The sequence below is a fragment of the Salvelinus namaycush genome, chromosome 35, assembly GCF_016432855.1.
Source record: "Salvelinus namaycush isolate Seneca chromosome 35, SaNama_1.0, whole genome shotgun sequence".
NCBI classification, from domain to species: Eukaryota; Metazoa; Chordata; class Actinopteri; order Salmoniformes; family Salmonidae; genus Salvelinus; species Salvelinus namaycush.
In genome coordinates, this window is record NC_052341.1 from 27,687,967 (window position 1) to 27,713,678 (window position 25,712).

Consider the following 25,712-nt stretch of genomic DNA (forward strand, 5'->3'; position numbering starts at 1 on the left):
TTTAACCCTTACCTGGGTGCTGCTTGTTACTGCAGACTGTAAGTAGAGTGGGCCTACTACTACCCCAGCTGCAACAGCCTGGATCTCCGGCCCAAAACGCTGTAATTATGTCGGATTAGTGGGGGCTCTTTCTCCAGACCGGCTGCCAAACATTTTGTCCCAGATTACTGTCCCGCCACTAAGCTGCTGAACTCGGTCAGTGTCGGGAGGCTGCCCCGGGTGGAATTACACCGCCACGGGCGCAATAGAGGGGGGAGGGTGGCAGGGTTGGCAGGGCCACAGGGCTCTCACTGGGACACTTGACCTTCATGAGCACAGGGCAGACCTGGTGTTAGCCATACCAGGCAGTCATACCCAGAGTCCTCTGGCTACATCAATGGTGGGTGAGATATGGTATTAGTCAAACAGCACATAGTGTGCCTACTTTGCCTAATGCATTTATAAGTCATTAAGGGATCTTGATTACTTTCTAATTGCTTTTTGACTACCCACATCCATTTTGTACGACTTTGCTCTGAGCTCTGTGCTGATTGGTTCCCATACCACCTGCCATCTTTCTGAGTAAAAAGAAAGTGGAGTTACAGACACAAAGGGGGAGATACAGTTTTCAACTTTTTTATTCAATCTGAACCAAAATCAGATGTTTAGAGAGAAATCCTGAGTAACAACACCATATTTACTTTCAGTAAAGTACTTCATTGGAACGGAATCATGGTCCACCTTGTTGTATTAGTGGGTCATATACACACCGGTTCCACATCTAACCACAAGTGAACACAGCATGGCATCAACATGTTAAAAAAACATATCAAGTACTTCAGTGGACAGTTCAACTCTTCTATTTTACAGATTTCATCCATGATGGGGGGGGTTAGGGTAATGGATCAATGAGAGTACCCCCCTCTCTGGGCTAGCATACTGTACACATAGAGGCCCCCACACTATACTCCCATCCCCCCTACCACCCCTTAAGGCATCAGAGAGAGGACTTCAGAACGTCAAACACCTTCAGGGCAGACTCGATACAGCCGTTGAAATTGGAATGTGTGAAGCCGTCGCCCCCACACACAAACAGAGGCTGGGACAGCGGCGTCATCTGCCCTGGGCAGTCGGCCACCGAGCTCGTCACCTAATTAGTTGAGAAAGAGAGAGGGGGTGGTGGGGTAGAGAGAGAGAGGGGAGGGTGGAGAGAGAGAGAGAAGGGCCATACAGCAGCAGGTGGAGTGGCCCTAACAGTCACTAGACCCAATAGAGAGGGCTGATTAGTCCTTCATGCTGCTGCTGAGCTATTGAGTGGAATCGGCAGCTCACTGTCCACTGATAAATGATGCATCGATTGTATACTACACTACTGATGGCAAATTGTTGTCATGGCCACAGATGTATCTATTTCTACAGCTACAGTAGAATGTGTATTGAGACAATGATTTGTTTGTGCTACAGTTATCCTGCAATCCAAAAAACTGTCTGTGCTCAAGTTACCTCTGAATGAACGTGGTGGGATACCACAGATCAAGCCATAAAATGCACCGCCTTTGGCTAGACAGGCAGATATCAAATCAGCCTTGCAGCCAACTGTCTTCCTCATGTTTAAATCCTGAACGCTGAGAGTTAAGTGTGTTAATGACTTGGGAGTGTAAACACACAAGCCGGTGTACGTGTCGTAGCTTCTGTCAGAGGCTTCTGCTGGCCTGTACTAAGAGGAGAGGCAGCAGATGGATAAACATCGAGGTACGCTGTCCTGTACCGCTAAGGGTAAGGAAATAGTATCCATTTCCTGCTGGGGCTTTTAATAGGCATCGTTATAGGCTACTATGTGCTGCTATCATAACCCCCACCCTCCACGTCCCTCCATCCCCACTCCTCCCCAAAAACATAATTGTTTGTTTGCTCATGCATCCTTGAAAAGGTCATCACCAAGTAAATCAATTGATGATAAGCATTTTTGTTGAAATGTGGCCATGGACAAATTGTTTGGTTCACTCTAGTGGTACGTTGATAAAGTGGCCCTGGGCCCTGCCGTCTCCATATACAGCGTGAGGCTGACTTCCCATGGCAAAGAGCACGGAGCGCCAAGGAGGAGGGTTTGGGACCTTAAGATAAACGCCCCAATATAAACACGTTTTATCGCAAGGAAAGCAAGAGAATTCAGCAGCTGAGAATACGTCTGCTTCATAAGAGAAGTAATCTAAAGAGCACGCAACCTATAACCTACATTTTAGCAACAGTTAAACTGCTATAACTGTTAGGATCAATCATGCATGTGTCTCTCTGTCACAATGGTCTTTGAAAGAATGACTGCTAGTGCATTTGACAGGGAGCTGATATGTGTACAGTATGAGTGAGTGTACATATGTGTTTGTGTGTGTGTTTCTGCGCATTCCATTATGAATGTGTGTCTATATTATAATACAAATGTGCTTGTGTGTGTGTGTTACAGTACAAGTGTGTGTGTGTGTGTGTGTGTGTGTGTGTGTGTGTGTGTGTGTGTGTGTGTGTGTGTGTGTGTGTGTGTGTGTGTGTGTGTGTGTGTGTGTGTGTGTTCCATCATGGCCCATCCAGTTCCAGTGGGCCTTGGCCCATGCTCTGGCACTCCCAGTGATGTGGCCTCCCACACAGATGTTCTGTGGCCTCTGACCCCCAGCCCAGCCCAGCCTCGCTTAGCAGAGTGTGTGTGGGTGTGTGTTGGAGCAAAAGAGAGAGAGAGAGAGAGAGAGCACATTTAAGAGATTGAGTGATGCAATCGCCGAGTGTGTACTTCAATCACTACAGAAGAGTGATGAACAGCTACGAGAGCCCTTGGAGGACATATTCTTGCTGGACATAAGTAGTGTAAATAAAGTCACAGTATCTGGTCCAAGAAGAACATAGAGATTCAGGGAAACATCACAGTAAACAGGACATTGGAGCTACTTGAAAAGGGAACACCATGTCCAAGCAGTCTCCGTACACTACACTCGGGTGGTATACAGAAGCAGAAAAACGTCATACATTTAAGTTTAGTACGGCGTGATCGTGATAGACAGCATGTCACTCATCAATGTTCTTTACACAGAGTTTTACTGAACCGAGTCTAACCCTCTGACCTACTTTCCATGTATCTTGACAGGACTGTGAAGTAGCAACAGTTATTATCTCTTAAAGTATCTATGAAGGGAGAAAAAAAACTCTTCCTCTTCTCTCAATGAGTGAATTAAATAAAACTCCTGGTATTATCTCTCCTCACTCGATGAAGTAATACAGTAAAACTCCTGGTATTATCTCTCCTCACTCAATGAAGTAATACAGTAAAACTCCTGGTATTATCTCTCCTCACTCAATGAAGTAATACAGTAAAACTCCTGTCTGAGTAACCCCTCTCACCTGTGAGCATCTCCACTTCTGACACTTGATGCTGTCGGGCTGTGGCAAGCCAGGCAGCTTGTTCAGCTTCACCAGGATGATAGGCTCCACCTGCTCCTTGGCCTCCTCCAGGTGTCTGACACCAAATGGAAGACTGGTGTGGACCACCATGGAGGGACCGCACTCTGGGAATTCTGCACAGGCAAGCACATACAGCACAGTTCAGAACCATACCACCATAGACGGACTGCACTCTGCAGAGTTTGAACAGCACAGGGACACACAGGAATACGGCACAGCTAAGAACACAGTTCAGTTCACAATTCACAATGCAGGAAAGTAGAGGTAAAATTCTGGTTTGTGAATTGAATTTTTGATTGAATGTGGTTTTTTTAAGACATTTATGTTTTGGCCATACTGACCTTCATCAGAATCGACTTCTAAGTCAGTGAAAGCGCAATCGTACAGTTGAACAGTAAACACTATGAAATATACACTACCGTTCAAAAGTTTGGGGTCACTTAGAAATGTCCTTGTTTTTTAAAGAAAAGCATATTTTTTGTCCATTAAAATACGATCAAATTGATCAGAAATACGCAAGCCTCTCCACTACGTCAAGGTGACAGTCCAGGAGAGTTACATTTAGGATAATTTATTTTTTGTATTCATTTACCTGTATTAGCCCATTGCTGAACTTCCGTTGTCCAGTTGTACAGAGTCTCATCGCCTACACCCAATTCGAGAGTCTGGGTCTCTTCCTGGATTTTTGCTGTTGTCTGAGAATTATGACAAAAACAAAACAGAATAATTAATTGTTTTAAAATAAATTAAATGCATAGATATAATACTTCTCAAATAAATGTATTGATCCACACAATACACCTTCAAGTATCTTCTGGACAATAGATATTGTTAATGTTGTAAATTACTATTGTAGCTGGAAACGGCAGATTTTTTATGGAATATCTACATAGGAGTACAGAGGCCCATTATCAGCAACCATCACTCCTGTGTTCCAATGGCACGTTGTGTTAGCTAATCCAAGTTTATAATTTTAAAAGGCTAATTGAACATTAGAAAACCCTTTTGCAATTATGTTAGCACAGCTGAAAACTGTCGTGCTGATTAAAGAATCAATACAACTGTCCTTCTTTAGACTAGTTGAGTATCTGGAGCATCAGCATTTGTGGGTTCGATACAGGCTCAAAATAGCCAGAAACAAAGACTTTCTTCTGAAACTTGTCAGTCTATTCTTGTTCTGAGAAATGAAGGATATTCCATGCAAGAAATTGCCAAGAAATTGAAGATCTGGTACAACGCTGTGTACTACTCCCTTCACAGAACAGCGCAAACTGGGTCTAACCAGAATAGAGAGAAAGGAGTGGGAGGCCCCGGTGCACAACTGAGCAAGAGGACAAGTACCTTAGAGTGTCTAGTTTGAGAAACAGACGCCTCAAGTCCTCTGGAGCTCTGTCAGAGTGACCATCGGGTTCTTGGTCAATTCCCTGACCAAGGCCCTTCTACCCCGATTGCTCAGTTTGGGCGGGCGGGCGGCCGGCCAGCTCTAGAAAGAGTCTTGGTGGTTCCAAACTTCTTCCATTTAAAAATGATGGAGGCCACTGTGTTCTTGGGGACCTTTCAATGCTGCATTTTTTTTGGTACCCTTACCCAGATCTGTGCCTTGACACAATCCTGTCTCGGAGCTCTACGGACAATTCCTTTGACCTCATGGCTTGTTTTTTTCTCTGACATGCACTACCAACTGTGGGACCTTAGATAGAGAGTTGTGTGCCCTTCCAAATCAAGTCCAATCAATTGAGTTTACCACAGGTGGACTCCAATCAAATTGTAGAAACATCTCATGGATGATCAATGGAAACAGGATGCACATGAGCTCAATATCAAGTCTCATAGCAAAGGGTCTGAATACTTATTTCTATTTAGATTTTTTTTTATACATATGCAAAAATATCTAAAAACCTTTTTTCGCTTTGTCATTATGGGGTATTGTGTGTAGATTGATGAGGATTTTATTTAATCAATTTTAGAATAAGGCTGTAACGTAACAAAATGTGGAAAAAGTCAAGGGGTCTGAATACTTTCCGAATGCACTGTATGTTGAGTGTTTGGTAACTGTACACACAACAGAAAGGCTTGGAGCCCTGTCTGCTGAGGATCCGGTTGTGTGGCGGTGACATCATGCGGGGAGTGGACACGGTGAGATCCTGTTTCTAATGACAGACAGACAGACAGACAGACAGACAGACAGACAGACAGACAGACAGACAGACAGACAGACAGACAGACAGACAGACAGACAGACAGCTCTGAACCATACAGGATGTTTTGCATTGATTTATCGAGGCTGCACGTCATGAAGTTATCTCTCTAATGACATCGTCTTAAAACCATATTTAAACTGATTGTGGAGAATAATGGTTTACTGCCGCCAATAAACATGTCCCGCAATTGACCTGCTGGAGCGGGAAACAGAGTTACTACGAGGTCAATCATTTCCTCCAGCTTGGCTTGTTTTTTTAATGCGGCAGTCGGGACAACGTTGCGTGAGGGAGTGCACACACATCAAACACAGACGGTTGTTTTGTTCGGAGCCAAGCTGGAGATGCTGAATTCCCTTGTAGGGAACTAGGGATGGTCACTGTGTGGACAGTGTAGGGACAAGGAGACTCCAGTTTGGTGACAGTGACTATAGTACACAGACAGGCTACAGCACCCATTCGCTGGGGTCTGTCAAACTTCTGTCCAAAGGGCCATTCTGGTATGGCTCATTGGTCAGATAGTCACCCTAACCAGTTTTTGACATCATAGTCCCCGGCCATAGGGCCTGCCAGAGAGAGAAAATGAGAGAGGGAGAGAAAGAAAGAGGAGGAAGGCAAACAAAGATGAGAGAAGTATGAGGAAAGAGTTGAAGATAAAGAGATAAGACAGAAAGAGGTGGGGAAACAGTGTGTATGTTGGTAGCAAGGTAGGCAGGTAGGTGAGAGACTGGCACAAACTCTGCTTCTGAAGGAGAAGTAAGAAAAAAAACCACACAGGTTACTAAATTCACTAGGTAGACAGGCACCACTCAGAGCAAGCTGGCACCAAATGATGCATTGTGCAATTTGCACGAGTTGTTAACTCACTTGCATATTTCATTCCAATCGGAGTACAGATGAAACTCTGAACATGAAGCTGTTTACGCCTAAATCTTCCTCAGGGGGCCGTCCTGTCTGGGTGACGCAGGAGGGCCATTGTCCTGTCCTATGTGCTCTGTGACCTGACACCTGTTCCCCTGGTCACAGCAAGCTCCCTGTTTTAGACCACTCTAGAGAGTTGGAGAGACGCTCCACAGCTATTCTTACAGCGCCTTTCCTGCTCTCTGCATTCCCAGGCTTTCAAAGGGCCAGTCAGAAATCATCTGTGCTTGCACCCTACTACCCCCTGCTTACTTGAGCTACAAGCAAAATACATTACACAAAGGAACAATAAGATTAAAGCGTAGCGGGGGAGGGCGAGAGGAGGAGGGCAAGAGGAGGAGGGCGAGAGGAGGAGCGCAGTAGCAGCACCGGGGCAGAGGAGCCTTGTAGAATGAAACATTTACCAGCTCCTCTAATTAGGATGTTGCCTTCTGAACACTGGAGTGGATGAGAGGTGACAGGTGCGTGAACACTTTCTTTCGCACTCTTTTTCACACATACACAAGTGACGTGCAAACATGCGCTTGTGCGCGCGCACACACACACTTATCGTTTTTCACTGAAGCACACACGCACATATACATATTTGTCTCTCTGTGAAACACACACACACCCCTCCAGGTCTGATATAATATGATGTTGTTCCTTCTCATAGAAGCCGAGAGGCAGTGGTATTCTAGCAGAGCTGATAATGAAGGCTGGTGTGTGTAGAAGCCTGATCTTAGGGTGTTGTGCTGTGTGTGCTCTCCTGCTCAGTATCTGCTGCATCTCCCTTCTGTGTTCAAATCAGCAATGAAGTCGGACTACCAATGGACAAGGCTAGCCCAGCACTCACAGAGCCAATCAAACACTAAGGTCTACGGAGGCTCTCAACAGCACGGCAGCGCCGTCAAATAAGTGAATGATGTGAGGTTGAATGAAAACATCAGAACTTAAACACTTACATTTACATTCGTACACCAAATGCAGCTTGACAAAGTCAAGAAAGAATCCAGTGGACTGGAGGTATAAACTAGCGAGGAAAGTTAAAGGCCTGCTGAACAGTGGCACTCAATCAGGGAGCAATTCTGACGCATGCCTTCCAGAGAGGGCGGGGGGGAGTGAGACAGAGATGCAGAAAAGGAAACAGAAAAATAGAGTGGAAATAAAGAGACAGACAGGCAAACAGAGAAAGAGAATGGCGGCACTGACCTAAATTGCGCTTTTGATCGTCGATGGCGATGAAGCGAATGCAGGGATTATTGGAGACGTACTTGGCGGCCCAGGGGACGTCGATGTGAGCCTGGGCCTTTGTAGAAGAGGCCTAGCGCATAGCGCCGACAAGTAGCTTACCGCCCCAAGCTGCTGCCGCTGACTCTCCTCTAGCACTTTCGCATAGGGAAACAGAGGGACAATGTCAGGGAGTTTAAGCCTGTTACCAGGCCGGCATCAGTTAGCCGAGCCTGGATACACAGAACCTACAGTATGCTTACAATGGATACCACTGTGAGGTGATGGGACTGCGCCCGAAGTCTAGGAATCTGTCAAGCTTTCAGGTAACCAGTGTCAGGCTTCACTCATTCATTCCCACTGAGCCCTCAACAATGAGACATTAAATGACATGATTACATTTTCTTAAAGGATTTGATCCAAGCAGGCTTACGGCAGTAACATTAATGCATTATTGAAAAATGGGACATATTATTCATATCAAAACTGGAGTATCATATCTAATGATGTTTGTGTGCTCACAGTATAATTAACGAGCAAGCATTCAGTCTACTGAGGCAAGATAGCTACCGCCTACCAGACTACATGCAGTCACCCTGTAAGCTTGGGTGCAACTAAATAACTAAACTAACGTCCATATTGCATATGGTAGAAGAGATGTTCTCTCCTTAGTTTATTTATAAGGGTTTTGGAGTTGTTTTTTCAAAGCAATGCTGTCCTTGTTTCCAGTCTGAAACATCTGTTGTTTATTGGCCTCTGAAGCGCTAGCTTGGCCGTGCTTTAGTTATTTAGGGCCCCAGAGTATGGAGCATACACAGGTCAGAGATCAACACTGTGGATTTCGAATACATATTTCTACTAGAACACGTTGAACAGAAAAATAACTATTTTAATCTAGGCCAACAGTGAGTCCTAAGAGAAGTAGCAAGTAAGCTAACCTGGCGGTCGTCTCTGGACGGTCCTAAAAAATACATGACTGAGGAGATTCTTGGAGCGCAGAGCTGAAATGTGGGTAGATAAACTTTAGTTAAACTTAACCTATGTATGTAGGACAAATGAACTGGTTGTGCGACAGCTGTTTCTGAATCTGAACAACGATTTACAGCAAGGTCAGTAGATTATATTTGGAAATAATTGCAAACAAAATAACCATAAAGTAAAACAGGGGCAGAGAGGCAAAGAGATAAGAATGTGTGAGGCTTACGAACACAGAAATAGTCCTTGAGCACAAGCCATCTTAACATGTTGCACAGTACAAACAACTACAAGCACCACAGCTGTATGCCTAACGTCCCAGTGACCAAAGCTATTAAAACAACAGAATTAAAAATGACCCCACCTATATTCCCGGTGCTGTAGTTATACTAACAAGCAAATGTTCTTCTAATTAGCTGCACAATGGGCTGACGATGGGGGAATATGACAGCGCCAGTCACAAGGTCACATTACTTTCCCAGGGTATGGGGCCTTTTATAATTTTCTGTGTCATCCTGGAACATCTGGCCCAGATTAGGACCATGTAAATGTGGACCTCGGTATGGCCGGACAATCTGCTGCGGCATCGCACAAATGCACGGGCGCACACACATGCACGGGTGCACATACACACACACGCGCGCGGACAGACAAACACAGACACACACACAGAGACACACACACAGGGCCTGTCTGCACAGGGGAGAATGCAAAACCACTATCTGACGCATCCATAAAGAGGCTTTCTGTTTCTCATGAAAATGGAGCAAGCCCATTGTTGATGCCGTTTAAAGATCTCAGACATGGGCAGGGCGGAAGCTTATCTCGTCTCAGAGTACCATTTTAAAACAGAGTACAGTTCCGCACCAACTGTGGATTTAGTACTCTCACTAAATGCCTTCAACTTAAACACAGTCGGTCAGAACCTCGGCGAACATCTGGTAATGGAAAAGAATCTAATGATCTGAATAGAGACAAATCTTTTAAAAGACTTTGTTCACTTTAACGGTCAGCATTGGGGTCCACCCACCATACTTCACCTAGACCTCATTCATGGAGCTGTTCAAGTTATAGCCCTAGTAGATGTGAGGGGAATGTTTACTCAGGATCAAAATTACCCTGAGTAATGTGGCTTGTCCCAATGCGTTGTTAATGGAATCCGCAGTCCTCCCGCATCAAATGAAGGCATGCTCCATTCCATCTCCTCTGCATGTTTCTACTAACTGTGTCCTGATGAAGGCTTATTGAATGCTCATTCATCAGTTCAGTGCCTTCTCTGCTCATTCTCTGCTCTCTCAGTGGTTTGCACTCCAGTTTTGTTGTGGGTGGGTGGGTGAGAGAGATGCCTTGCGTTTTTCCAGATGACTGTCCAATGTGGCAATCCGGGGGAGTTATTGGGTCCGGTGCCCAATTCTAGCACAGATGTTTAACAGGTGGTGGATAGTGTTGCATTAAATGTTTTGGTATGAATAAATATGGAACAGGTGTGTGAGAAATACAGTACCTTGTGTTCAGGTCTTTAAAAACACATTGCATTACTGTACATTACATTGCATAAAGATCTATTAGTTAAAGTCATCAAGACATTAGGAACCATTCCATTCTATTAGGGCTGACCCCATTTAGTCGACTGGTCAATAAATTTAAAAAATCATGGTGTACAAGACTGTCTGATTTGCGTCTGTCTGAGTGGACTGATCCATTGTGGAGGGAATGGGGATGGCACAGTCCATCAGTCTAAAACATTTGCTACTGAAATTGTATATGGTTATATTATGTAAGAACAATGGTGCTACACAAATACAAATAATATTATTTTATAACAAATGTGTGTTTTTCCCCGCGTTAGTGTTTGCTGTCCACAATTCTGAAATACGTCTGTGCGCTGTTGAATTGGCACCTTTTCCTAGACAATGTTTCTATGTGTATAATAGAAAAGTTAATCGCATTTTGGTGTTGAGACGAATGCGGCGGAGGCAGAAGCGGAGAGAAAACAGCCCTTGCCTTAATTGTCTAAGAAAAGTGAGGAGAGAGGAAAGCCCAACTTAATTAGGTCTATAATCAATAGCAGGGGTGCCACTTTGGTTGTAAAAGTGGGGGGGACATAACCTGATGGGAGGTCTGGGGGTCCTCTCCTTGGATTTTTGGGCCATCTAAAGCTCATTTCCTGCCTTTTTACACAATCCAATATGCAGTCTCCATTTAGAACAAAAATTAAGCAAAAATACCCACAGTCATCAAGCTATGTAAGAGATAATTATTAAACCTGTTTAAGTGATTAATAAGACTGAACTAGATCAAAGGTAATTCGATAATAAAATATTGTGTTGCTCCTTTAACCAATAGACTAACAAATGAGCAACTCTTGAAAAAATACAACAAAAGAAATTGCAGCCTGACCGACCAGCAGCCCGAGACGCCTGCACGCCCGACCCCCACCAGTCTAGTCAATAACTCAACTCTCACCCAACACAATTTCCTTCACCATTCACACCTTTCACTTTTTTCATTTAAAGGGAAAGGTTTGAAATAAATAAAACACATACACTTCAAATATACATTAACACACAGAAACAGCAAATCCTCCATATAATTATTCTCATACTACTAATAGTACTGTAGAGCTCTTTTTACTTGCACACAATATATTTGGGTCGCCCCGTTCTGTCCTTAACGTTCCACCACCCTGCAGCCCCCCCACCTAACACACCCCACTTAACGTTAGGATTTTAGTGAAACATTCGTTATTGGTATCAGGTGTGTTAGGCCAAGGCCAGAGTGACAATCCACAGGACGGCAAACCCCCAGACCAGGACTGAGCAGCCCAGCAGCTAGATATGCATCTCCCCTGACGTGGGCATGTTTTCAATACAGACTCCTTTAGTCCTACTGTATTCCATATAAGTCATCCAGACCTTATGAAAATTGCCCAGTATACCTTTCATTGTGTAATAAATCAAATCTAGTGATACATAACTTGACATTGTGGGAGGAAAACCAACCTTCCAATAAATGGCAATGCATTTCTTAGCCACTATAAATTATTGGTTACACCGTTTCTTCAGAAAACAGTCTCCAGTTTCAACATTTCTAAGCAAACAAAAACAGGGAGAAGGGAGAATCTGTAGACATGCTGAGAAAAAAAGAAGATACTCTTTGCCAGAAATCAGCTAGCCTGCACAAGACCATAACATATGCAAATATGTCCCCTTTTGTGTTTTACACCTCCAGCAGAGGTATTACATTTCTGAGTGCATGATATTCAGTTTCACTGGCATACAGTACATTCTATGGATGGTCTTAAACTATAGTAATTTATGTCTGAGATGATATGAACATGACTGGAAATTCAAACTTATCTGTATCCATTCATCATCATCAATAGCTTCTACAGGATCTTCCTCACATTTTTGCTTTACCTGTTTTGTGTCATTGGGGAAAGCCTCTATCAACCCTTGATACAGTTTGGAAGTCAACTTTGGCGGTTTGTCAGACTGCCTTGAAATAGCATCTGGCTTGTCCAGTGTTTGCTGCACAGAGAGAATAAAGTGTTGTATCTGCAGTAATTCACCTCACCTCTGTCACAGATTGGTCTTCCCTGGTTGCCTGACCCTGCTGAGACCCCTGTCACCATCCGATCCTCCTAAAATGAGGCATGACAAAGAATTACCTTGGTGTACATTATATTATCCAAGAAGAGAATAAATGGTTCAATAATTGAAATGATCATTATTCTCAGATTCCAGACTGTAGCTTTAAGCTTCAGCTTTAAGCTTCAGTTGCATCCCTTCAGTTGCATCCCTAATGCATCCCGCATTTTTCATGCTAAGGGGCGGGAACGGGCGGTCAGGAGCAAAAGCTAGCCAAGTTCATTAACTTCTGAAACGGGACAACATAAAGGCTACGAAACATTTCCATACAAACAACATCTGTTAGATAGTAATAATAGCCAGCTCATATCGCTATCTGACAGATAACTAGAGGCTAGAGCTGACATGGCTGTGGTAGTTACTAGTTATTGTAGCTTATATATTCACCTTACTGTACATGTCAGTTACAATACTTGCTCAGCACTGTGAATAAACACTAGTTTAGTGTTCTGTTAAGTTAGACAGCAGTTACCTTGCCAGCTATATTCAGTCAACTAAAGAGTAGCCAGTTTCTGCTCTGCTTGCTTTTACAACTTGGTGAAAGAGCGCAACACACACACACTGAACTATGCTCAACTCTCCCGTGCTGGTTCAGCCAGCCTGCCAGAAGCTTTGCCTTCACACAGCCTGTCAGCCTGTTCTGTGGTATCCGTGCGGTCCTAAATCCAGCCGGCTGAACACTCCAAGCAGGCTACCCGAGCGCTCGGAGTCCAATGGTCCTAAAGCACAATGTGTTGCATTATGTATCACATTGTAATGATAAAACTGGGGGGGACAAAAATGCAATTTTTGTGAAAGTGAAAGTTGCGTCCCTGATCAAGAGCCTAACTATTAAATGTGCCTGGCTTTATAAAATCAGCCATATATATCTGCAGAAATAAGCCAGATCCTGCTTCTGTTGCCTGTTTGAGTGTTTGCTTAATAGCCTACTAATTCCGTGAGCACCAAGTCTCAGGCACCCACAACATGTTGGATAAACAATTTCACAAATTCAGCTGTTTTAAATTTTTGCTATGCTGTAACAAAGGCTTTACACTTTTTTTTCGTTAGACCAGCTTCTCTGGTATTATTTATAATAATAACAACCCTCCTTTTTCCTTGACCTCCTTCTTATTGTTATTATTATTATGACGATCATTATAATAATAAGTAACGTCATTATCATTAGTAGGCTTAGTATAGCAGCCTTGTATAACCACCATCGAGCTGTAGGCCTAAGAGTGCATCCTGTTAATTCTTAATACCGTAACTTACTCAAGCCTATATTCCAATACTTACATAGGCTACTGTATCAATCAATCATTTATTTGTTCATGTTATCACACAGGAATCATTCGTGATTTCAAATGCAATCAAGCATTTTAGTTTTAAAATAAAATAACAAAGCGACCATTGAATAATTGGCGTAAACAATAAATAGGCCTAAACTGTTCCATTTTGGAAATTGCATTCACAAATGAATGCGATTGTTTTTAGTCTTTGCTGTAATAAAGGATTCAAAAAAACGTTACAACAGATTCTCTGGTACGCTTATAATTTATTTAGTGTTGTTTACATTGTTCCAAACAATCAGAAAATATATAGTAAAAAAAGTACATTGTAATCTAAACACCTGTTCGGCACATATAATATGCATGCATACTACCTTCTTTTTCTTGATTTCCAGTATTTTCCACAACTAGTCAAATGTATTACACACATCTGACTTCCCCTTTACCTCCTGAGCAACCAGTAAATATTCCCCCATTTCGAGTTCATTTGTCAAGTCCTCTGCATCCATTTTTCTGTCACGTGTTACAGTGTTCAGAGTTTGATATAATAAATGTATTGATGTGATTATGATATGCTATAGGTCAGGCCCTATTGGTCACATGCATGCAATGCATACATGTCTCATGTGTAGAGAGCAAGGGTTGAGGGAATAGGGATAGCCTCAGACAACAACATTGATGTATACGCTGAATCGGTGAGCAAGTTTATTAGCAAGTGCATCGGTGATGTTGTACCCACAGTGACTATTAAAACCTTTTCCAACCAGAAACCGTAGATTGATGGCAGCATTCGCGCAAAACTGAAAGCGCGAACCACTGCTTTCAATCATGGCAAGGCGACCGGAAACATGACCAAATAGAAACAGTGTAGCTATTCCCTCCGCAAGGCAATCAAACAAGCAAAGAGTCAGTATAGAGACAAAGTAGAGTCGCAATTCAATGGCTCAGACATGATACGTATGTGGCAGGGTCTACAGTCAATCACGGATTATAAAAAGTAAACCAGCCCCGTCGCGGACACCAACGTCTTGCTCCCAGACACGGCCCACTACCAAAACTTTCAGGCGCTCCTTCACCGCGGCCAATGTGAGTAAAACATTTAAACGTGTTAACCCTCACAAGGCTGCCGGCCCAGACGGCATCCCTAGCCGCGTCCTCAGAGCATGCGCAGACCAGCTGGCTGGTGTGTTTACGGACATATTCAATCAATCCCTATCCCAGTCTGCTGTTCCCACATGCTTCAAGAGGGCCACCATTGTTCCTGTTTCCAAGAAAGCTAAGGTAACGAGCTAAATGACTATCGCCCCGTAGCGCTCACTTCTGTCATCATGAAGTGCTTTGAGAGACTAGTCAAGGATCATATCACCTCCACCCTACCTGCCACCCTAGACCCACTCCAATTTGCTTACCGCCCCAATAGGTCCACAGACGACACAATCGCAATCACACTGCCCTAACCCATCTGGACAAGAGGAATACCTATGTAAGAATGCTGTTCATCGATTACAGCTCAGCATTCAACACCATAGTACCCTCCAAACTCGTCATTAAGCTTGAGGCCCTGGGTCTCCATCCCGCCCTGTGCAACTGGGTCCTGGACTTTCTGACGAGCCACCCCCAGGTGGTGAGGGTAAGAAACAACATCTCCACCCCGCTGATCCTCAACACTGGGCCCCACAAGGGTGCGTTCTCAGCCCTCTCCTGTACTCCCTGTTCACCCATGACTGCGTGGCCATGCACGCCTCCAACTCAATCATCAAGTTTTCAGACGACACTACAGTGGTGGGCTTGATTACCAACAACGACAAGACGGCCTACAGGGAGGAGGTGAGGGCCCTCGGAGTGTGGTGTCAGGAAAATAAACTCACACTCAACGTCAACAAAACAATGGAGATGATCGTGGACTTCAGGAAACAGCAGAGGGAGCACCCCACTATCTACATTGACGGGACAGTAGTGGAGAGGGTGGAGAGTTTTAAGTTCCTCGGCGTACACATCATGAACAAACTGAAATGGTCCACCCACACAGACAGCGTGGTGAAGAAGGCGCAACAGCGCCTCTTCAACCTCAGGAGGCTGAAGAAATTTGGCTTGTCACCGAAAACACTCAAACTTTTACAGATAGCACAATCGAGAGCATCCTGTCGGGCTGTATCACCGCCTGGTACGGCAACTGCTCCGCCCACAACCGTAAGGCTCTCCAGAGGGTAGTGAGGTCTGCACAACGCATCACCGGGGACAAACTACCTGCCCTCCAGGAAACCTACACCACCTGATGTCACAGGAAGGCCAAAAAGATAATCAAGGACAACAACCACCCGAGCCACTGCCTGTTCACCCCGCTATCATCCAGAAGGTGAGGTCAGTACAGGTGCATCAAAGCTGGGACCAAGAGACTGAAAAACAGCTTCTATCTCAAGGCCATCAGACAGTTAAACAGCTATCACTAACATTGAGTGGCTGCTGCCAACATACTGACTCATCTCCAGCCACTTTAATAATAAAAAATTGGATGCAATAAATATATCACTAGTCACTTTAAACAATGCCACTTTATATAATGTTTACATACCCTACATTACTCATGTACTCTATACCATCTACTGCATCTTGCCTATGCCGCACGGCCATCACTCATCCATATATTCATATGTACATATTCTTATTCATTCCTTTACACTTGTGTGTATAAGGTAGTTGTGACATTTTTAGATTACTTGTTCGATATTACTGCACATTCGGAACTAGAAGCACAAGCATTTCGCTATACTTGCATTAACATCTGCTAACCATATGTTAATAAAATTTGATTTGAATGTTTTTCCTAAACAAATTAGGGATTTTGGTAACATAACTTTTCAGTCAGAAATGGCTGTAATTACGATGCAGCTTCAGCAACACGGACAGTGTGATACGCACTGTTGATTTTTCTTTGTTGGTCGCTGCAGCAGGGAAGGAAGCGAGATAAATGGGTGCTAGTTACACAGTCACTCGCAGTTTTTTTTAAACACAGCGCAGCAAGTCTGAGCCAGGCCCAGCACAATCAAATCAATTGCGGTTGGACTCCCTCTAGTCATTTGTGTATCTTAATTATTTCATCAAACAGTTCGCTTAAAGCTCAGTGCATATACTTGTTTTGATTCAAATGTGTCTATATATGGAAAAATACACCTTTAAAAATTTAGACCAATCGATTGGTCGAGAGAACAGATGACTCTTGGTCGACCAAGATTATTTTAGTCAGAGACAGCCCTACTTTTTATGTCTGTTGGTTTACTGACTATGACACTCAATATTCAATCTGCACAAAAAGGAGAAGACAGATAGATCTGAAAAAGTCTCTTCTGCAAAAGTGGGGCCTCTTTGGACCTCTCCAACCACCTTCATTCACCAAGAGACAGTACTGCAAAACACACACCAACACGCACACACGCTATCCTCTCACACTTGTCACCACAGAGGCCTCTGGAGTGGGGGTGCCTGCTCTCTGTCTGTCCATACATTATACATTTCCTCTGCATTCTCTCTGCAGAGACTTGGCCAGCTGTGCTTTACGTGCTGAGAGGAGTGGCTCCCTGCAACCTTGGTGGCTTATGAACAAATGCTTTACGGCTCCTATAAAACACATTCACAGCATACAGTTCATCACTAAAAAAGTCCATATGAGCAGGGGCCATTTCTATACAATCACCTGGATGTGTTGCAGGGATCTATGAAGATCTTCCGTATGTGTGCGTGCGAACACGTGTATGTGTGTGTTTGTGTGTGTGAGAATGGGTGTGCCTGCGTGAGTGTGTGAGAAATGAACATAAAGAGAGAACAAATGTGTGTACGTGCACGCACCCACACGTGTGTGTGTGTGTGTGTGTGTGTGTGTGTGTGTGTGTGTGTGTCAGCGTACTTGGAGTTCAGTGCAGATGAGAAGGTTAACATTTTCCAGCGGGGTGGTGGTGCAGTGGGGCTGCCGCTGTGTGTTGTGTGTGTGTGTGTGTGTGTGTGTGTGTGTGTGTGTGTGTGTGTGTGTACCGGTGGCCTCCCTGGTCTTTGATGTGGGAGTGGGCACACTTGCACTGCACATAAGCACACAGCCAAGACAACGCAGGAGTGGCTTCGGGAGAAGTCTCTGAATGTCCTTGAGTGAACCAGCCAGACCCCGGACTTGAACCCGATCGAACATCTCTGGAGATACCTGAAAATAGATGTTCAGCGACACTCCCCATCCAACCTGACAGAGCTTGAGAGGATCTGCAGAGAATGGGAGAAACTCCCCAAATACAGGTGTGCCAAGCTTGTAGCATCATACCCATGAAGACTCGAGGCTGTAATCGCTGACAAAGGGTCTTCAACAAAGTACTGAGTAAAGGGTCTGAATACTTATGTAAATGTGATATTTACGTTTTTTATTTTTTTAAACATTTGCAAACATAAAAATGTATATACATTTTTTGGGGGTTCATTATGAGGTATTGTGTGTAGATTGATGAGGGGAAAAAAACAATTGAATCCATTTTAGAATAAGGCTGTAACATAACAAAATGTGTAAAAAGTCAAGGGGTCTGAATACTTTCCGAATGCACTGTAAATGCCTATAAAAACGGTGGGACGGTGGGCATAAAAATGCCTCTAACTGATGGGATACACAAGCTACATTACTTGCCCAATGACAACAGTTTTATCAAAATGGACTGGTTGATTAAAGTAGGGAAATATGTGTTTCAACAACGAGCTGCAGTTTTGGAATAATTGCATCCCGTCTATTTTCCGCTTAGGCTACTTTGCGAACTGATAATGCCATTTAGAATTGGTTAGCCTAGAATATAACCCCCTAAACATAGACAGGTTCCACACTGAAAATATGCAAAAACATTTGTTTGATAAAGACAAAGATCATATTTTCATCAGAATCACCAAGCCTAGGCCTACTCACCAGACAGATGTCGCGGCTGTAATTTATCATCACGCAGTGTTCCATTTGGAATTGATTAATCCATTAAGAAAATACAAAAAAAAACTGGCAAAATAAACAAAATCGAACATCTGTAGGCTTATATTGAAAATAACACATATTTTGGTTTGTAACCCTGAAAATTGTTTATTTCAATGCACCAAACAGAGCCCCTTTTCAAATTATCTCTCTTTGACAATAACTGTTCCAGACGCGTGAGATGCGCAACACTTTGCACTGCCAACTTTTTTTCATTTGAAAAAATATTGTTATATTATGTTATATTACATCATGTTTTTGCTATAAAAGAGATGTGTCTTGACTGTATAACAAAACAAGGCTATGCCTTTGTACAGCCATAGGCTTTTACAAGCAAGCGCCACTGCTGAGGTTACTGCCTTTTTGAAGATTGTGTTCCACGATACAATATAACCAGCTGATATTATAGATTCAATAAATGAATCTTAAAGGCAATAGTTTTTTATTGATTGAACATATGAGGCAATTTAGCAATTTGTTTTGATTTGTTATCTGTAATGGTTATGATAAATTAGGCATTGTTGTGCACTTTCTCATATTTTTTCCATTGCTGGCCTTGCCCTTCTAAAAACATATATTTTTTCCATTACAAGTACTTGAAAAAAATCATGGGAGTAGTCGAACAGTCCAAAAACGTCAAATGCCCATCCCTAGTATAGAAGTTCATACCCTGTCTATATCCGTATTAAAATGAATGCACAGCACATATAGTCCAGTAGCAAAGGTCAAATGAACAATTCATTTTAAAATGCCCCTCGGGTATGCTTTACAATGTCTATACATCCGAATTGGGACTGTCTACGGTCTACACCCCATACTTTAAGAAGGATTTATTCCAACAGTCAATTACAATGGCCCTTTATATGTGGACCCGCAGGCTTACTGTCTGATGTGCTAGAATTAAACTGCCTATCAATGCCTTAATTAAATGCCATAATTCAAATCTTTATGACTATACTACAGCAAGAAGAAAAGAGAAGAGCTTTGTATAGTGAAGTATAAGGTGGATGTGGAAGTCACAGTATCTATAGTCATCACCACAGTAAGGAAGGGAGGAGTACTGTAAAGCTTAAATAAAATAAAAAGTTTACACTCTAAAATGTGCTCAATGTTAAGGTCACGGTCCATGGCAAACAAATAGCTATCTACCTGTTCTGGGGGTGGTGGGGAAGCCTTCAACACCATTCAAATACACAGTAGTTGACCTAATTTCAAGATTCACAATGAGGTGCTCTGAAAACACACAACAGTTGCACTGAGGAGGAAATACATTGCCCTTTAAGACATGAATGTATGGTGAAGTGGGACATGTATAGTGCAATGAATGCACATCACACCATTTCCCCTGTTGAATGACGTAATGTGAAGGAAACAATGCGTCCTTGGGAGAATCTCAATTGCATTTCCTTGAATCTTCTCTCTTCTGCCTTCTTCTCAAAACCCATTGGATGAGAAGGTCAGAGGAGAGAGGACGTTAGGAATCAAGGAAATGCAATTGAGATTCTCCTCATGTTCAAATAAAATGGCTGCTCCTCTCCTAGACCCTCTACTCTCCTGTGTCCACCTGTCCTCTAGTCTGATAGGATACATGCTCCCCTGCACGTCGCCATCCCCGGAGGCATGCGCTTCGCCCCTTCACACCGCAATGTCTTTTCACTTAATTGCATTTTTGTCAAACCTTGTAAAGGATCTGTGCGGGCGGCGGAGTGGCAGCCATGTGGAGTCGCGCATCACTTGGAAGGCCCGGTTACACATCATAAACGGCAATGCCTCTTCCCCATCTGGCAGGGGCAAGGCTTTAAAAGAGAATGTTATTGTGAAACTCGCTCGACGGCTCATAGCCGATCAATGGGGTGTAAAAGGGAGGGGGAGAGCGAGAGAGAGAGTGAAGGGAGAAACATGCAGGCCAGGCAAGGGCGTTTTCACATAAAATCCCAAAGTTCAGAGTTGGGTATTAAACATTCGGCCAATCACTCCCCTGCTTGTGTGGCATGTCCTTAAGGCAACACCAGGAAGACCGACTGTGATGCCCAATACCCTTGCAGACTGTTCACTGTGTGAGTTCGAAGCACAGACCCAAGTGAATCGATCCAGCCTCTCCTTATACTTCCAGCATCTCACTGCTCTGCTATAGTCCTGTCCCACAATTCACTAATATGCTGACTGTTAGTAGAACTCAGGCAGGGTGTCTAGTGGTTAGAGCATTGAGCCAGTAACCAATGCTGGATCGAATCCCCGAGCTGACAAGGTAAAAATCTGTCGTTCTGCCCCTGAACAAGGCAGTTAACCCACTGTTCCCTGGTAGGCTGTCATTGTAAATAAGAATTTGATCTTAACTGACTTGCTTAGTTAAATAAAGGTTAAAAAAATTCTTATAATAAAATATACTCTGTGCCAGAAGGGAGGAGGGCCCAGGATATATATGGCATGTTTACTCACCATGTCAGGGTGCTAGACTGCCATGCTACATAAAGACTGTGCTGGGTTGGATGAGATTTATAGGCCCTGTAGCCTGGGCCAAGGAACTAGGAAGAACCACAGGCCTGCAGTGCTGCTGCTGGACTCCAAATGAGTGGGGAGTGTGAGCAGGGAGTGTGTACTGGCAGGCACTGTTAATCACTGCAGCTCTAGTGAGGGAGTCAGGAGTCTAGTTCGCTAAATGTAGGACTACTGTGACACTCAAGGTGCATGTTTCCCTCCTAAAACTACAGGTTTAGGATCAGATTACTTTCCTAAATAATCCTATCTTTAACAATTAGGGGAATTAAATAATATCTGACCCTGGACTGGGGCAATATGGGACTGCAGTGAGCTACCTTAATGGTGCTCTATGAGGATCCCAGCTATGCCCATTAGTAAGGAGGAGAACATCACATCCATTGCATGGGGCGGCAGGTAGCCTAGTGGTTAGTGCGTTGGGTCAGTAACCGAAAGGTTTCTAGATCGAATCCCCGAGCTGACAAGGTAAAAATCTGTTCTGCCCCTGAACAAGGCAGTTAACCCACTGTTCCTAGGCTGTCATTGTAAATAAGAATTTGTTCTTAACTGACTTGCCTAGTTAAATAAAATTTTAAAAATCATGAACATGATAATTGACTGGGTTAGACACCTGCTAATGGGCTGAGCCTGTGCTGAGCTAAGTGTCACTACACAGGAAGAGCTGTCACGGAGGCTCTCCGCACTGACTCTCATGCCTCTGTTTTCATCCTCCTAGATCTATCTGCTGCCTTCGACACTGTGAACCATCGGATCCTCGTCTTCACCGTCACAGAGCTGTGCATCTCAGGCTTTGCACAATGTTGGATTGCATCCTACCGGACAGGCCGCTAGTACCAGGTGACGTGGAGAGGATCTGTGTCTGCACCACGTGCTCTCACCACTGCCTTGGCAGGTCCCTAATAACATTCAAATACAAATGCTACTGGTGTCCCCCAGGGCTCGATTCTAGGCCCTCTTATTCTAGGCCCTCTTAGTCACTCGGCTCCGTCAAATCCTCACATGGTCTCTCCTATTATTGCTATGCGGATGACACTCAACTACTTTTCTCCTTCCCCCTTCTGACACTCAGGTAGCGGCACAAATCTCTGCATGCCTCACAGATAGGCCTGCCTCCACTAAGACCTCTTTCCATCAGGGATGACAACTCCAGTGTCCACTTCCCAGAATGCAAAGAGCTTTGGCGTGACCCTGGACAACAAACCCTCTGTGGTTCTCTGCAAACATCAAAGCAGTGACTCGCTCCAGCAGAGTCATGCACCACAACATCCATAGAGCACGACCCTACCTCACACAGGAAGCTGCACAGGTCCTAATCCAGGCACGTCATCTCCCGCCTGGACTACAAGTTCTCCCATGTCACGCGCTGCTCTGCACACTCCACTGGCATCCAGTCGAAACTTTGAAAGTTCTTGAAATTTTCCGAATTGACTGACCATGTCTAAAAGTAATGATGGACTGTCATTTCTCTCTGCTTATTTGAGTTGTTCTTGCCATAATATGGACTTGGTCTTTTACCAAATAGAGCTATCTTCTGTATACCACCCCTACCATGTCACAACACAACTGATTGACTGAAATGCATTAAGAAGGAAAGAAATTCCACAAATGAACTTTTAACAAGGCACACCTATTTATTGAAATGCATTTCAGGTGACTACCTCATGAAGCTGGTTGAGAGAATGCCAAGAGTGTGCAAAGCTGTCATCAAGGCAAAGGGTGACTACTTTGAAGAATCTCAAATCTAAAATATACTTTTTTGGTTACTACATGACTCCATGTGTTATTTCATAGTTTTGATGTATTCACTATTATTCTACAATGTAGAAAATAGTTTTTTTTTTAACTTTTTAAAAACTTGAATGAGTAGGTGTCCCCAAACTTTTGACTGGTACTGTACTTAAGTATAAAAAGTAAACGTAATTGTAACAATATACTTAAATTACAAAAAGTTTGCTTAATACATTCCATATATTAAGCAAACCAGATGGCACTGTTTTCTTGTTATTTAAATGTATGGATAGCCAGGGGCACACCCCAACACTCAGACATAATTTACAAACAAAGCATTTGTTTTTAGTGAGTCCATCAGATCAGAGGCAGTAGGGATGTTATCTTGATTAGTGCATGAATCGGACCATTTTCCTGCCATGCTAAGCATTTGAAATGTATCAAGTACTTTTGGGTGTCAGGGAAAATGTATGAAGTAAAAAGTACATTGTTGTCTTTAGGAATGTACTGGAGTAAAAGTGAAAGTTTTCAAAAATATAAATAGTAAAGTAAAAGTACAGATACCCCAAAAAACTACTTAAGTAGTGCTTGAAAGTATTTTTTACTGAAGTACTTTACACCACTGCCGTTCTGCCACCTCCTCCCTACGGGAGGTCAGCTCAGCTCAGCCCAGTCAAAGCTATTTTTCTATCCTTGCACCTCAAATGGTGGAACCAGCTTCCCCCGAAGCTAGGACAGCAGAGTCCCTGCCCCCTTCCGAAAACATCTGAGACCCTACCTCTTCAAAAAGAATCTTAAATCATCTTAAATAATCCCACAACCCCCCCCCCCCCCCCCCCCCCGCATGAAAAATTATTAAAATAACACCCTTGCTTTTCCTGACCTAACACTTGCACTTGATAATCTGAGAAGATCATTGTATGTCCCTCTCACTGTAATAAGGATGGTTTGTCCACCAACACCAACTCTATAATAAAGGATAGTCAACCTGCAAGACAAAATGAGGAAGGCTAACCTACAACAGCACGATGAGATGAGAACACTGCAAATACACTGACCACAAACACAGGCCTGTTAACACAGAAGCCTAGGTGTCAAGTGATGTACACGCTTTCCTTGACAGGACTGATAAAGTGTGACAACAGTTAAGAAATAAGATGGTAAAATAAGAAGTACAAAGTGCAACATCTCAGTGGTCTGCACACACTGTTACTGTAAACATTATTGAGTGCCATGCTTCCATAGCTGAATGTGATATGCAAAGAATGAACTGTGCCACACAAACCAAGTACTCAATGAAAAAAGCTAAGTCCTGGCACTCTTACCGGCAAGTGTTTATTCACAAAATCATCAGCATCTGTTTATTTTTAAAACGGGGGTGGTAGGAGATTTATTTCACGTTAGTATTGTTTTAAATGGACATTGTTGCGAGTGAACACAAAGGTTTGAATGGGTCAGAACACTACTCCCAGCCATTCTCCATTGTTCCCAGCCAGGACCTTGCCTTTGGCTGCTTCCCTAGGGGGGCTCGGCCCCAGCACCACGGCAGCGCATTGAAAAGTTATTCATAGAGCCAGCACTCCGCGCGAGGCGAGCTCTAACTGCACCGTTCCCCCAATTTATGATCTCTTAGCCCTTTAAAGGTTGATTTAATATTTGCGTGAGAGGTTTTGGACGGCATCCCATTAGTTAGAAGGGGAAAAAAGAAAAAGGAGGTTGTTTTGCTAACCTTTAATGCACTTGTACGTGAACTGTGTCCAACAATAAGTAAAATATTTATTGGGCAGGGTGAGTCATTGGCGTGCGTACTGAGAGGGGAAGAGAGGAGAGGTCAGCGGCTCAGCGCCCAGCACTCTGTGTCTGTCAGCGGTCAGAAAGCCCCCACACAGGAGTGACCGGGCCCCGTCATTAGCCCCGTTTCCTAATGGATCCCATCTGAGAACTAATTTGTTGGAATGACGAATGGCGTAGACAATATATTTTAGGAAGGGGGCTAAATTACTTTTCCAACTGCAGCACGCATCTAGATTAGGGTCAGATTAGAGACACTCTACAAAGAGAATGAGGTAGTGTGTTGGCCAGACAGAGGAGTCTGGATGAAGTAGCCTACTTGGGGTTTTACCATTAGAACGGGTCAGAATATCTCATTCATGCATTATTTCTCTCTGACAGTTTGGTGTGCTTCTGTTTGTGTATTTTTGCATTATTAAAAGATAAAATCTCAGACAAAGCTCTCAGATAGACATGCCAGTAACTGACTCTGCTGCTCCTCACCACAACAAAGATTCACTTTCAGCTACCACTTTTCCCCGAGCCACAGAGACAGACTAGAGATATGAGTGGCAAACATATCGACCGGTCTGGACATTCATACATCCCCTCACACATCTCTCTCGCTGTAGCATGCGTCTTGCTTCTGTAGAAGAAAACTTCTGGCCTCTTTATCTCCGGGGTGATGCATGGAAGACGGTGAGGAAAAGCGGAGCTGATTCTGACCAACTCCTCCACAGCTGCAGCAACAGTGTACTTTTAACCCTTTACACTCGTGGGAATTGGCTTATATGGATAGGGCTACATTGAAATGTTTCTTACAGAAGGAATATGAAAAGCCTATGCATACGCATGGTAGCAATTGTAAGGGAACAGATTGGAGATGATGGGAAAATTATTAGAGCAAAGTTGAGGACACAACATTTCACCTGACACAAGACTGAATCCAAACATTACACTGTTGATTTTATGTGCATTTTACATTTACTGTACTTTTCACAGCATTAATTGATAACGATATCTGAAAATACTCTGGATACAGTCAGTAACATGTTCAGAATATTACTGGGAAATGTGGGGTAGG

General features: G+C 43.5%; 1 long non-coding RNA gene across 1 annotated transcript in view; it reads right to left on the reverse strand.

The window, feature by feature from the left end:
• Nucleotides 1-599: 599 nt before the first annotated feature.
• The window catches only part of LOC120030066, a 53,954-nt gene continuing 28,841 nt past the window's right edge, over nt 600-25,712 (reverse strand). Inside the window, exons 3-7 of the long non-coding RNA XR_005473618.1 lie at nt 12,303-12,369; nt 7,734-7,909; nt 4,016-4,118; nt 3,364-3,536; nt 600-1,129 (exon numbers count right to left, since the gene is read on the reverse strand). This is a non-coding gene — a long non-coding RNA (uncharacterized LOC120030066). The remainder of the gene's footprint in view (nt 1,130-3,363; nt 3,537-4,015; nt 4,119-7,733; nt 7,910-12,302; nt 12,370-25,712) is intronic.